The 16,064-nt window shown below is 35.9% G+C and overlaps 1 protein-coding gene across 2 annotated transcripts in view; it reads left to right on the top strand.

Annotated features, from left to right (window-relative positions):
* Positions 1 to 16,064, top strand: part of Set2 (SET domain containing 2) — a 552,532-nt gene that overhangs the window by 455,587 nt on the left and 80,881 nt on the right. The window lies entirely within an intron of this gene.

Genomic DNA, 16,064 nt, shown 5'->3' with positions numbered 1-16,064 from the left:
GGGGGTTGGAGTAGTGGTGAAAGAAATGAAGAAGGTAAAAGAATCGTAGAGCATGCTGTGGCCTTCGACCTGGCTATAGCTAACACGTGGTTTAAGAAGATAGTTGGACACCTGATAACTTATAGGAGTGGGGATAGGATGAGTCAGATTGATTATATTATGTGCAGAAGAAAAGAGGCAAAGAAAAAATGGGGCGTGACTGGAACCAGAGCCGACAAGGAGGCATATAGATTGACAAAGAAAAGTGCAAAGAGAGCTGTGGCAAGGGCGAAGGCGAGGACAGTTGAAGAGGTTTATGAAGTACTGGAGAGAAACGGTGGTGAAGCTAAGTTGTTGAGAATAGCGAAAGCTAGAGATAAGGCCTCAAAAGACATAACATCAGTCAAGCAGATAAAGGACGGCACAGGAGTAGTACTACAAGAGGAAGACAAAATCAGAGGAAGATGGGAAGAATCTTTTCGTAATCTGCTAAATGAGGAGAATCCAAGAGAGAGGTGTGAGGATTGAGAGGCAAACGAGGGATCAGTGCAGTACATAAGCAGAGAGGAAGTCTATTGGGCACTGAGAAAAACGAAGAATGGAAAGGCTGTGGGGGCAGACCAGATACCTGGTGTTTGATATTGAATGGAGAACTTCTTGACAAGTTATTCATTCAAGACCTAACATGTAAGCTTTACAAAATAATAAAAAAATTTGCATAATACCTGCTTACCAGCGGAAGGTGAGAAACAGATAAGTTGTTGTATGTGAAAGTGTATATCGGTATGTGTAATGTATTGGAATTATTTATTGTCAAACGGAAAGCTAAAATCAAAAATTATGTTAGATTAGTATTTCATGTAAAGGAATAATGGCTTAATTTATGTATTATTGCACTATCAAAAAAATCGTAAGTTGCCAGGTAAGAAATGACTAATAGGATCAACGGTCATGTCTAAGCCGCAAGTGCCTGTCGTAACGCCGAAGGCTGCAGTTCACAGGGAAGGCTGATGTAAGCGCCTTTCCTCGAAAACAACAACTAATAGCAAGGAGGGAAAGCAAGGGATCAACCTAAGGGCGATGTAAGTTATGGATCGTGCGAAAAAACAATACAGAAAAAGAGGGCACTGAGAAAGAATATTTAAGGCAATACGTGCCAAGCTCTAGTCTTATTTCTTCCGGGATTTTGGAGATTAGGGACTCTCGATGAGTGATCGGAGATAGGACAAGCCGAGGGTGCTATGTCGACGGACAGCCGGCCATATTCATGACTTGCGCCGAGAGGTATTCCGCGGAGACCTGTACGAGAATCAACAGCTCGTGCAGAATGGTGCCAAACGCTGAATGACCCACCCGAACGAGCGGAGAAGGCTCGTAGTTCCAGCGATTTCTTGATTTGTGTCTGGTAGCAGAGAATGGAACAACTCAGTCACGAGACCTGACCCAGAACCAGCCAAGACGAAGGATGACCCGAGCAACGTGGCAGCTAATAGACCTTCGGAGGAACTTGGTAAAGTAAAGATCCTTTTGTTTTATATCTTGAGATTGTTTGAAGGTAGAATTTGTGTCTTGATAAAACAAGACTGCAGACAGTTTAGAGCACTTTGACAAAATAGAGTAATTAATACAGCCAATTCTATTAGACAAAGAATTGTATAGGATAAATCTCTAACTTGTATATGATTGAAGTAGTGAAAACCCTTTGTTAATTGAGTAAATTTAACTTAGAGAGAAATGAGTTGTGAAATATCTATTTAAAGTAAATGTGAATGAAGGAACTCGACATTGTTTAATTATCCATTTGTATTACATAATTTTGCATGTCAGTTTATGTAAGAAGGTTAGATTAGTATTGAACAGTTTGTATAGCTTAGCATAAGACATTCACTTAGCTAGCAAAGCAATTCAGAAGTTTGATAACTTAATACAAGATTTAATGTACCTGAGTCTTGCCTGAATTCGAGGTGTCAAACTACCACTTGTGAAAATAGAACCAAATAGCAGGAAGGAGTTTAGATAATTATATAATTGCGATTAGATCTTAGGTCACGACTGCAAGGTACCGAGATCTATATACTTGCATGTGAATTCTAGATTAACGTATATGCCTAAAACCTAGGAATATTTCCCTGAGCTTGAATTATATTCTTGTTATAGGAAGCTGGCTGGCACAGTTAAAATATAAATTTGCCAGTTTCTGAAGAGGAAATATCCCTAGGAGCCAAACCGGGTTATATATTAAGGAGAAAGATATAAAATTAAGGTAGAAGGATATAGAGAGAACTGAATCAAAATTGGATCATACTAAATATGTACTCTAATAAAGAAACGAAAATACAGAGATGTAACACTGGAGAAGCTTGGACAGTCAGGGTGTAGACATGTTATGGGATCTGATGAGGAAAATAGCCCAACAGGAAAAGATACCAGAGGAATGGAGGTAAAGCATTCTCGTCCCAATTTACAAGGGGGAAAAGGAGATGTTCAAGATTGTGGCAACTATAGAGGGATCAAACTGATGTCACACACGTTGAAGATATGGGAAAGAGAATTGAAAGAAGGATACGGCAGGAAACAAAAATTGGTGAGGAGCAGTTTGAATTTATGCTAGGAAGAGGGACAACAGATGCAATATTTGCGCTAAGGCAATTGATGGATAAATATAGGGAGATGCAGGCGGAACTACACATGGTGTTTATAGACCTGGAAAAGGCGTACGACAGAGTGGCCAGGCAGGAGGTATAGAGGTGTATGAGGAAGAAGGGGGGGTGTCAGAAAAGTACGTGAGGTTGGTGAAGGAGATGTATGAGAGAGTGAAAACTCAGGTCAGGTCTGGTGTTGGCATGACAGAGGGGTTCCCCATTGTCATAGGGCTCCATCAGGGATCAGCTCTGAGCCCCTACCTCTTTGATCTGGTCATGGATGTACTAGTGGAGGACGTCAAGAAGGAGGCACCACGGAGCATCATGTTTGCCGATGATATTGTTCTCTGCCAGTCATCTCGAGAGAAGCTTGAAAAGACCCTGGAAGAGTGGAGAAAGGTATTGGAGGAGAGAGGCATGAAAATTAACCGGGTAAAGACTGAATATATGTCAGTGGGAGTGATGAAGATATGATCAGACGACTCCAGGGTGAAAGGTTAATTTCAGGGAAGAAATTCAAGTACCTCTGGTCGGTCATTGAGAGGAATGGTGACCTGGATGAGGAAATACAGCACCGAATAACATGTGGCTGGATGAACTGGAGGAAGATGAGCGGGGTCCTGTGCGACAAGAGAGTGAGTTGTAAGATGAAAGGAAAGCTGTATAATATGGTGGTGAGGCCGGCGATGCTCCATGGTGTGGAGACGTGGCCTATAACAAAAGCACAGGAGAGGAAGATGGAGGTGACAGAGGTGCGGATGTTGAGATGGATAAGTGGTGTGACGAAGAAGAAGAACAGGATAAGGAAGGACTACACCAGAGGGATGGTCAAGGTGGGCCGATCGGTAAGAGGGTACAAGAAAGTAGGCTGAGGTGGTTCGGTCATGTAGAGAGGAGTGAGGAGTATGTTGGTAAACGAGTGGAGGAAAAGAGGCAGGCCCAAACTCAAATGGAGGGATAAGGTGACAGAGGATCTTAGGGAGAATGGATAGAGTCGGGAAGATGCCCTGGACCGGAGAATCTGGAAGAAGAAGATTAAAGATGGGAACGCCGACCCCGTTTAACACGGGATAAGGCATAGCGAAGAAAAAAAAAAGGAATAAGTGGGCACTGACCATCCTTCTTCTTCTTCTTTCACTATGCTTTATCCCATGCTAAATGGGATCAGCGCACTGATCTTTAACCTTCCTCTTCCAAGTTCTCTGGTCCAGGGCATCCTTTGGACTCCATCCTTTCCCCCTAAGATCCTCTGTCACCTTATCCCTCCACCTGAGCTTGGGCCTTCCTCTTTTCCTCCTTCCCTCCAACTCCATATACTCCACAGTCCCTAGCAGCCAAAAAAGATCAAGAGAGAACTTGGGGTATATTTTGTAGATATTTTACTGCATCAGATCTCATTGCTTTCATACATGCTCAGGCCAGAACTGGAAGTATGTCATGTTAGATCCCAGAGTCAAAAGCAATCTTGGATCTGATTTTGTCATCTATTAATCAGAGCAAACATCATATGGGGAAAAATCTGAAAAATAAAAGATATAGAACATACTGTTTGTCTATGTTGCCAAATAATGGATGTTGTTGCTGAACCGAAATCCATTGAGATACTGGGAGAAAATTTTGCTCATATCTCAGCAACGACGTCATATTCTCCTAAATTTTTAATATTGAAAGAGCAACAAGAAAAACAGCAGCTAAATTTTTCTTCTAGTTGGGTAGAGTCCTGCAGTCAGCCAGTTAAAGAACTAAAAAGGGCTTTTTTACTCTCTCAGTCCATTGCTATAGTTCATGATTCACATCCATTATGAGATGATCAAACATCTTCCCATTATCTTGTATAGAGATCTTTCTCTTCCTATACCACAAAATACTTACAGAGAAAGTGTTTTCAGATGATTGGCATCAGTAGTTATCATTGCCTTTCCATAACCAGGAAGAGATCCAACATAAGCAGATAATCACCTGTCTATCATTCTGACCAGCTGTCTTTGTAAGATATTGGAGAAAAAATAAATGCCTGACTTCTGGCATTTCATAATTTTCTCTCCAAAATACATAGCATGGCTTTTTGTAGACATTGTTCAGTGTTGCACTTGGTCTGCTTAGAAACATGTATATAAGACACAGATTACTGAAACCTGAACATCTGGTAATCTGTACTGAGCACTTAAAAGGATGTGGAATGGAATTTGGATAGTTTTTTTTTTTAATGATTCAATAATTTTTGAGACCATAGATAATATTATTATCATCAGAGGACTTATTGAGGAAGTCTGTCACCCACACTAGTAGCTGTCATACTTCCTTTTAAACTCACACTGGATTAATTAACTACTTCTACAGATGCTGTTCCACTTGTCCACTGCACACAAATTTAACTTCAATGAATTTCCCCTTGTCTTCTCTATACTTTTATATACTGAAAAAATTCATCAGACAATATTCTGTAAACCCATTCAGAAATTTATAGACCTCTATTACCTCTCTTTCTCCTGTGCACCAGTGTCTGAAGTCCACACATACACTGTTGTGTTGGTGTTGTATCACCTTAACCCAGTCCTGAAGATACTTTCAGGTGCAAACTTTGTTTGCTCACACTTGGATAAAGGATTAAACTAAATTTATTATACATACACTCAATCTGATCTCATAATCTACATTCATTAATTTCAATATCATCTTTGTCTTTGCATCCTTTCTACAGCCTCTTGATCCCCCTCTGAACTCAAGAGACCAAATCTATACAGTTTCCAGATGCATCATATCAAGACATTGTCAAGAGGTAAAATGACTTCCTTATCCTTACATGTCAATATGCATTTTCACATTGCAATTATTGTTTCAGTTGTACAGTAGCTCCTTCCCCCCCCCTTATCTGCAGATAGTACTGAACTCTATATGTGCTATGTTTTTCTTATACATACGTACCTATGATAAAGTTTAATTTATAAATTAGGCACGGTAAGGCACAAAGTATAAAAAGTACGATTTTTTTTTTTTCTTTCCTCATGAAGTTGAGAAGTTTCACTTAAAGGAAGCACTTTATGGCTTCTCCTTGGCATATTCAAATTGCCAGCATTGCTACTCTTGTGCTTTGAGGCCATTAAGTAAAATAAGGGTTACTTCAACACAAGCACTGCAATACTGCAACAGTCGATCTGATAACCGAGAACTATTCAGAACAGTGTGCAATTTAAAACTTATGAATTGTTTATTTCTAGACTTTTCCATTTAATATTTTCAGATGGCTACTTCCAAAAATATTAAATGACTAATTGACTCTAGTCACTTAGTATTAATAATACTAAGTGACTAGCGGATGGGTAGCATATACAGTACTGTGTGAATGCATTGGACAAAGGGATTATTCACGTCCCAGATAGGACACCGTGAGATTTCATCATGCTACTTAAAACAGTGCACAATTTAAAACTTATGAATTGTTTATTTCTGAAATTTTCCATTTATTGGACCAGGTTGACTGTGGGTAGCTGAAACTGCAGACAAGGTGGGACTACTGTATTTTCAATTCTTACATTGTTATCTTTGATTTTCAGTTTCCTGTCCACCATAACTGCAAGATGCATAGTGTCTTGAATTTCAGGTAACATAGTTCCACCAGTATAATATGCCTTTGGAAATCTCATCATCCCAAAATGCATACACTTTCTACTTACTAACATTGAATTGAGTGCAATTAGCATTTGCCCACTGTTCCAACGTATTCAAATCATTCTGTAAATGCAGTATATCAATAGCATCCTTTATTGCTCTGCCTGTCGTTGCATCATTAGCAAGCAAATGAACATCTGCTGTCAAGTCTTTCCCAATACCATTAATGTATAGTAACCCTAGAGTATACCACTAGTCACCTTAAATCTGGTAGATTCGATTCACACCCACCACTTTCTGATACCTATCCATTAGCCACCCACTTACCCAAATCAATAATGTATATTCCAATCCCATATTCTCCAGTTTATGCAACAGCCTTTAAAAAAAAATGGATGGAGTATGATATTGTTAGCAAAGTCTAACAATATCATACTCCATCCATCCCCTACAAATCAGCCATAACATTATAAAATATTAGCAAATTGCTAAAATAAAACTTCCCTTTATTCAACCTGTGCTGTTCTTTGCAAGGTATAAGCTTAACAAATCATTTCTGTATGCAAGTTCTTACCAATTTTTTGTACAACTGATCTATCGTACATTCTTTCCTGAGCTGAGACACAAGTTATACAAATATGTCCAAGGCATTTTGACTGAAGATTGATTTAGCATGCATGCTGATATCCCACCTGGCACTATTGCTGAATTGATGTCCAGGTTATGCAGCAGCTCTTGAACATCATTTTTATGAAGCTCTAATCTGCTTACACAAGGGTACCATTTATATTCATTAAAGTTATTCTTCCACATTCATTTGGGTGCCTTTAGTCTGCACATCCAATTTCTTTTCATGTTTCGATTTAGCTTTCCATACAATACTTGTAGCTTTTCTATCCTGTGTTTTATTATATTTCATAACTCCTGTCATTCTTATCTCATGATATTCCTTCCACATCATTGTCTTAATTTCACTGTTACCTATTTGTTGTTTGAGCTTATGAACATTCAGATACCTCAGTTAAGCTTCTTTTGGAGAATACTATAGTATTCTCCCAAGTTAGTCATAATTCACAGCCTTGCTTTTCTGCATGTAACCTTTCTTAATTGGAACGTCTATATAGTTAGCTACTCCCCAGGACAGTACAGCATGAATCACTAACCGGTGGCAAAATAGTCACATTCTTAACTGAGATACCTTCTGATGCTATGATCAAATCTAACACTCTTTGATTTCGAGTTCCTTCTTTCACATGCTGCTTGAGAAAGTTGTCTTGTAACAGCTCAAGAAATTCTGCTTCATTCTTATCAGGAGATTCTCTTCTACCCAATCAATGTTTGATCATTAAAGTCACCCATAATTATCACTCGTTTAATACCCATCAGGCTAATTTGGTGATGCATTTCATCATCAGCAGCAGCTGAACTACCAGTTCTGTAGCAATGTTCCACCATATACACTTGGTCGTCGACTTACGGCCGACTCCCGTTCTTGTTGACTGGTCGTATGTCAGCCATATATTTATTAACAGTATTCTTTAACCTTTCTAATCTTTTTATCATCTTTATAATTTATTTTTATAATCTTTTAAATTTATAATTATATATATTGTACATAATGTGAAAAATAATACTGTAACATACTGTACTGTAAACACCGTGGAATGTGATAACTTCACATCACGTGCTATCGTATTCACTTTCTTTCTGCCTTCATACTTCTGGATAACTTTCATTTTACACTCTAAATCAATAGTTTTCCTTGACTTCTTAGCTGGCGTATCTGTAAATGAAGGCATTTTCCTTTTACTAGACATTTTATGGGTAGTATTTCAGTAGAATTTTAATTAATACACCACATGCAACAGATGCTTGAAAGCGACTGAGTGTATGTGAGAGATAGTTATCGTACGTACAGCTGCCTGATTTATTATTAATTAATTAATTTATTTTTTATTATTATTTTTTTTTTGTGGTCGTAAGTCGCATAAGCGATGACCAGGTGTATTTAATCCTGTTATCCTCGACTGCACACCAAATAGCTGCAAAATTACTACTACATGGGACATTATTGCTTTCATGAATTTCTACCCTAACTGGACACAATTCATATATCATGAGTAGCACCTGCTCTCCTCACTATACATAAAATTATACAGAAATATGCTTTCCTTTAATGTGAGTTTAAAATGCTATTATTAATATATTATCAATTATTATGTTATGACAGTGATGACAGAACAACTGTTGGGGGGGGATGTGGGAGATTGAGTTTTTAGTGACTGTTCGATTTTCATAGCCTTTCATATAGAAAGAAAAGTAAAGCTCTGAACCTTAGGATATAAAATAACAGAAGAAATTGAAGATGACTGGTTTATGTTATGACTTTTGTGATTCTTTAAAAGGGAATGCTATAGTTTTTGAATTAAGGATTTCAGAACCAGAAGTTTTGTTTCCAACTCTCTATAAATAAATCTTCCTTAATAAATTTGTTGTCAGCCACCTGTGATCAAATAACTTCACAGTGAATGAGATAATGTTTAAAATGGGAAGGGGGAGGGATTGTGTAAATTATTTGAAGAAAATAATATATTTAGAACAATAATGAAAATTTAATTGCCACTTGTTTCTTTGTTAATTCTCCTGTGGTAAGTGGATTTCTGGAGCCCTGCTTACATCTACAGTCTACCTGGTCCAGTGGGTAACTTACATACTCAAGAAGTCTGAACCCAAAGAGTAAATTTCCACCTTTTTCACCAGAATTCATAACAATTCACAATGACATTCATATCATTAGTCTATAATTTCTGATTTTGTTGCTGTTATCTCTGTGAAATAATGTAGAATTGATGCAAACTTTAAGTATTGTATAATTTTCCCATGTTCAAAAGATTTATTTATACACTTAATGAGTTTTTGACCTTTATATTATCACATCCTTTTTTTTTTTTTTTTTAAATCTGATTTCTACATTCCTTACTTGTTTACTGCATACAGATACGTTGAATTTTTTGTCCACAGGAGATGACTCACATACTTTGTCCTATCTGTAGGATCATAATCACAACCACCGTACTAAAGTGATTATTATAATTAATCATTTGGTTTAATACAGCAGTGATATGATTGCCATATGGGAATTCATGTTTTCTTCTTTATATTGACAATTATCGTGTTTAACAACCTCTTTTCATTACTTTTATCATTCATGCATTTCATGTATTGGGAGGTAGTTTTCTTTTTATACTTGATCCTTGAAACATTTAGCAAAATTTTTATATTAATTTTCAAACATTAAATGGTAGGGATTCTTCCTAAGCTTATTATATAGTTTTTCTTTTGTCTCCATGAGTTTTTAGTTCATTAGTAATCCAGTATATGTGAGGATCCTTTTTCCACTACTACTACTATTATTATACTGCAATTTGCTGTCTGAATAGGCAATTCGAATTTGCAGGATATTATTCAGTACAATGTATGCAAAATGATGTGTTGAGAAAATTAAAGAATATGTGGAAGGAAATTGAAACTGGAGAGAGAGTATGTATTAAGTGTTTTAAAAGTGAGTGTCTGTTAGGTGACGAGGCAACAAATAATGGTGATAAGATGGAAAATGATGTTACTGATTATATTTGATCTTCATAAATTTCTTAGAAAAATTAATTCAATTTACCCTAGAAGTAGAAGACAACAATTGTCTTCCTTTTCTTAATGTTCTCATTCTATGTCAACCGAATGGCAGTTTGCAGTTCTCAATATATAGAAAACCAACTCATGCTGGTAAATACATTGATTCTAACTCTCATCATCACCTTGTCAGAAATATGGTGTAATCAAATCCTTAGTTGATAGAGCTCATAAAATTTGTTCCACAAATTCTCTTTTAAACAAAGAACTGTTTATTATCAGAACTACCTTTAATGCAAATGGTTATAATGCGTAATCTATCAAAGAAATAATCAATAATTATGGCTCTCATCCTAATCCTCAAGAAGAAATTATCAGAATTTGTATTCCATGTGTTTCTGAATTTCTGAAAAAATAAAAGATTACTTCGACAGATTAATGTACAAGTTGCTTTCTGTTCAGTTTGCAAACTTAATACATTCCTTATCTCACCAGAAGACAAATATCCTTCTCTGTCTTATCCTGGAGTTTATAGAATCCCCTACTCTTGTGGCTTATGTTATTATGGACAAACTGGTCGATCTGCACAAATTGTCTGGAAGAACACCAGGAATACATTTCTCTTAATGACCCCAACAAATCCATGCTTTATCTACAAAACACAGAATTCAGTGGAACAAAACCAAAGTGTTACACAAAAGTTACATTGTTCTAGAAAGACTCAACAAAGTAAGCTGAGAAGCACACATTCACAACCCGAATCTGAACAAAAACAATTGCCTAAAACTTTCTCAGTTTTGGAAAATTATATTAACCAGTACTCACCATTCATGTCTTCCGTAATTATAATTAAATTTTGTTTATATTTTGAATATCCATTAATGCAGATGGAGCTATTCTCCTGCAGCTGATATTGCACATAATATCACATGCTTCCAATTAAATTATTCTTTGTTGAGTTTTCCTATAACTGTATTGACAATGGCTGTGAAACCTAGCCAGAAATTTTACAATCAAATATTAAACATAAGTGTTTCTGGTACTCATAGTACCCATACATAAAAAGGGAAATAAAACTGAATGTGAAAATTAGAGGTATTTCTCCACTAAGTGTTCCTGGTAAGAATTATGCCAGTATACTTGAGGAACGGTTGAGAAGGATTGTGGAAGGAAAACTTGGTGAAGAACAAGCCGGATTCAGGGCAAATACAGGCTGTCAGGATCATATTTTCACTTTATGACAAATATTTGAGAAATCATGGGAATATAACAAAGATCTATATTTAAGTTTTGTAGATCTGGAAAAAGCATATGACAAGATGCCAAGAGAGAAGCTGTTCAAAACATTACAGTTGTATGGTGTCAGTGGGGCATTATATCAAGCAATACTTAGTCTTTATTTGAGTTGTAAGTCAGCAGTTAGAATTGAAGGAAGTACAGGAAGATGGTTTAATGTTAAATCTGGTGTGAGACAAGGATGTGCATTGTCCCCCTCTGTTATTCATTATCTATACTGATCACATTATGAAGGAAAGTGGTATTAAACATGATATCAAAATTGGAGATGTTAATGTCAGCTCTTTGCTTTATGCGGATGATGTTATCCTTCTAAATAAATCCACTACAAGTCTGCAAGATTCTCTGACTAAATTGAATAACTGTTGTAATAGATATGGTATGAAGGTCTGCAATAACAAGACAAAGACAATGAAAATAGGCAGAATCATTGAAAATGTCAACTGTGTTGTGAATGGAGAACCTGTTGAACAAGTAAAACATTTCAGCTACTTAGGCACGATTTTTCGTGAAGATGGTAAATTAAATATAGAAATAGACAACAGAATCAGCTTACGAGTTATCATAGCAGTTACACACACACACACACACACACACACACACACACACACACTCCTCCCTCCCTCCCTCTCTCTCTCACTCTCCCTCTCTCTCTCTCTCTCTCTCTCTGGATAGATTATAAAATAAAAATTTATAACTCAGTGTTAAATCTTGTGTGATATAACTGACAAGAAATTATGTTCTTTTAATCCTATGCCTAAGCATAAAGTAACTTAATGATTAGGTTTCTGTTGGTATATAGATGCTGTTGACCAGTTATCATAGCAGTTACACACACACACACACACACACACACACACACACACACACACACACACACTCCTCCCTCCCTCCCTCTCTCTCTCACTCTCCCTCTCTCTCTCTCTCTCTCTCTCTCTCTCTGGATAGATTATAAAATAAAAATTTATAACTCAGTGTTAAATCTTGTGTGATATAACTGACAAGAAATTATGTTCTTTTAATCCTATGCCTAAGCATAAAGTAACTTAATGATTAGGTTTCTGTTGGTATATAGATGCTGTTGACCTTGCATCAATTTCATTAGTATTCCTTAATGTAAATCATTATAAGAAGAGTTATTGCCAAAACCAGTTTCAACCTTTATTGAAGTTCTCATCAGTGGGAGCCAGTCCCAAGAAGATACCAAGGTTAAATAAATGCAGAAGTCATGTGTATCATCTTATTTTTAAATCCACTGGGTGAGAAATAGTGGAAAGTTTTATTACCATTTGTTTATAATGTATAATTATATTTGCCAAAGCATGGGATGTCAACAGCTTCTATATACTAGTCATGAAGTTGCTTCACACTTATGCTTACACATGAGCATAGCATTAAAACAAGAATATAATTTCTTGTCAAGTATAATATACATTGTAACCAACTGATAAAACTTTTGATAACTATCTCTTATCCAGAATATCTAATAATGTGATATGCCTTTTTTTCTACTATGTGAAAAAAAGGTATATGGAAAGTATAAGAAGGTACCATAGTTAAATACAGGTAATCCCATATAACACAGCATTCCTACAACACGGTTCGAGAATTGGGGAAATCCCCGTGCAACACGGGATGTGATGAGAACTTTTAAGAGCAAGCACCATCTCATTCGATATTTTTCATTTGAGCATGTATGTCGTGTGAGATTTGTGTACAGAATTTTGGAATTTATTAGCATTTTAAATTCATTTTGTTCATGGAGTATTAAACATATTTTAAGACTTTCGCTGTTTTCTTCTTTGTATGTATTATTGAACCTTTTTTAAAGAAATGTTAAATATTTCTTTTTTGTAAATTAATTTATATCCAATGTCTGTTGGAAGTAAAAAAGTACCTCTTAAAAGACATTTCATCTCACTAGAATTAAAAATACATATTTTGGATCGTCTTAAAAAGGGGGGAAAATATCATATGTTGCAAAAACCTTGGATTTAAATGAAGGACCATACAGAAAATTAGAGCTTCCATTGCTGCAGGTTGTTCTATCTCTGCAAATATTGACAGCTTGTCCCAGAGCACCAATACTTGAAAAAAATGGGAAAAGATCTTAGTATTTGGATTGATGACTGCTCAAAAAAAACAGATCCCACTGGACACCAATGTTATTAAACATAAAGCTTTAAAAATTTACAACTACTTAAAAGAAAATGGAGAATCTGCTATTAACCCCGACTTTATTGCTAGCAGAGGGTTTGTTCAGCCGTTTTAGAAAATGCTTTTCATTACAAAACATAAAAATACAAGGGGAAAGTGCATCAGCTGATAATGAAGCTGCCAAAACTTATCCAAAGGAATTGCAAAAAATTATTGAACAGGGTGGATATACATCATATCAGGTTTTTGATGCCGACGAGATGAGCCATTGGTGGAAAAAAATGCCCAAGAAAACGTTTATTTCAAAAAATGAAAAAGTTGTACAAGGTTTTAAAGCATCAAAAGACCGTGTAGCATTACTTATGTGCAATAACGCTTCAGGCGATCACATGGTAAAACCCATGCTATTTTATAAATCTCTCAATCCTCGTGCAATGAAAAACCTAAATAAAAATGCTTTACCGGTATATTGGAGAGCAAAGAAAGAAAAATAAGAAAGCTTGGGTAACTACTGGTTTATTTAAAAAATAGTTTCTAAACTGTTTTGTACCAAGTGTGGAAAACTACTTAAAGCAGAAAAATCTAGATTTTTAAGTTCTACTGATATTGGATAATGCACCCAGCCATCTGAAAGATTTGAATCACCCAAATGTCAAAATAATTTTCTTACTACCAAATACAAGTTCATTACTTCAACCGTTAGATCAGAGAATTATAGCTACATTTAAAACTAATTACATCAGGAAATCGTTGTAATGGGTTTTGAATAAAGTCGACGACAAATCTATCAAAGTCATGGAGACATGGAAACGTTTTACAATTTTGGACTGTATTAATCTCATTACTTCATCCATCAAAGAAATAAAACTGACAGCGTTAAATGCCTGTTGGGAAAATATATGGCCAAAGTCAGTTCAAAGTGAAAATCTAATTGAGCCAGCAGAAAATAGAATGGACAATAATAGAACTTGCTAAGTCTCTAGGAGGGGAAGGTTTTGACAATATGAAGGTCGAAGATATTCAAGAATTACTGGTGGCAGAAGAGACTGATGAATCAAATTTGGTGGAAATGGCATCTGGGATAAACCAAATTAATTCAGAGGATGATAGCACAGATAGAAACGATGAAGTTAAACATTTTACCCTAAAAAGCATAAAGAAAGGCCTAGACTTAGCCAAACAATTGGTGTTATATTTTTTAAATGAAGATCCTTCCACTGTAAGAAGCACAAAATTTAAGAGAGAACTTCACAAGTGCTTAGCTCCATACAACGAAATTTATAAAGATCTCTCAGCTGAAAGCAAACAATTGAAAATAACAGATTTTTTTGCAAAAAGTAGAGCATAGAACTCAAGATGCTGCTGAAGAAAGCTCAGAAGAGGAGGATATTTTGCCAAAAAGAAAACACCCTTGTTTAATGGTGCTTAGCATTGATGACGAAGAAAACATTATGTAATGATATTAATATGTAATACTTTTGATCAATTATTGTTTTGATAAACATACATTTCTCTTACTCATAAAAAGAAAATAGTATAGTTTTTAAACTTTTGGAACCTAACTTTTGTACTAGTTCTTTGCTTCGTATAACACGGCATTTTTTAGGAACCTACCAACCGTGTTATACGGATGTTACCTGTATATTTAATCATGGTATCTTCTTGGATCTAACTCCATTAATGTGATCTTTCCCATAATGCTTTTGTATTGTGGGATACTAAGGCAATCGATGTAAAGTCAGCAGTCTCTATATTATGAATAGATTAGTCAGAAAGTTACCTTCACACTTATACTTGGGTATAGGATTAAAACAAGAATATATAAACAACATCAACTACATCAAACACATCAACCTAGACAAGAACAAGCCCATAGGATTCCCATACCTTATATCAAAGGCTCTAGAAAATTATAAAGAAATACAATCTTACTGCCACCTACAAACCCATCAACCAGATCCACAACCTGTTACCTTCGCCCAAAGACAAACTTTCACCTATGCTACTACCTGGTGTATACGAGGTTCCATGCTCCTGTAAACTCTCTTATTATGGACAGACAGATCAGTTTTTAAACGCATTTTGGAACATCAAGACCATATTCGCCTCATCAAACCACAGAAATCAGGCCTCGCTCAACATGGAGTTGAAAACCCTAACCACAAGATCCACTGGGAAAAGACAAAACTCCTACACAGATCTTCATACAAATATGAATGCTTATATAAAGAAAGTGGTGAAGCCCTTACTTCACAGACCAAATCTAAACCACAATGATGTTCTTGCCATCCCTAAAGTATGAGAAATTGTCATACAAAAGTGTGTAAAAATAACTTAACTGTAATTTCATTTTAATTTAATTTAATCTAATTTAAGTTCAGGCCGCAACGCGCCACTGCATGCAATTTGGATTCCATTGTACTTACGTACCCTACCCTTTGTGTCATTCCTAGTATTGTTGTACTGTACTGATGATGTCCTAAGATACCTAGGACGAAATATTTACGTAATAAAAAAACCTACTACTGTGGTTCATGTGTGTTAATTTTGGTCAAGAATATATAAAATTTATTATCAAGTATAATATACATTCTAACCAAGAGGAAAAACTTTCAACAAGTGTCAAACATTATTGTATAGAGAGAATAACAATAAGCTATGCCAAACTAGGCCCGGAATTAAACTTTGGCAGTCTAGTAGTCTTTGCATGGTTTACAGGGCAGAAGTTGTTATTGCTTAGCTTCATGTAGACCA

This window comes from Typopeltis vanoorti, chromosome 2 (assembly GCF_054136105.1).
Source record: "Typopeltis vanoorti isolate ZY-2024b chromosome 2, IOZ_Tvanoo_1.0, whole genome shotgun sequence".
NCBI lineage: Eukaryota > Metazoa > Arthropoda > Arachnida > Uropygi > Thelyphonidae > Typopeltis > Typopeltis vanoorti.
Note: the sequence above shows the minus strand (reverse complement) of the source record. Positions and strands in the feature narration are given on the sequence as shown.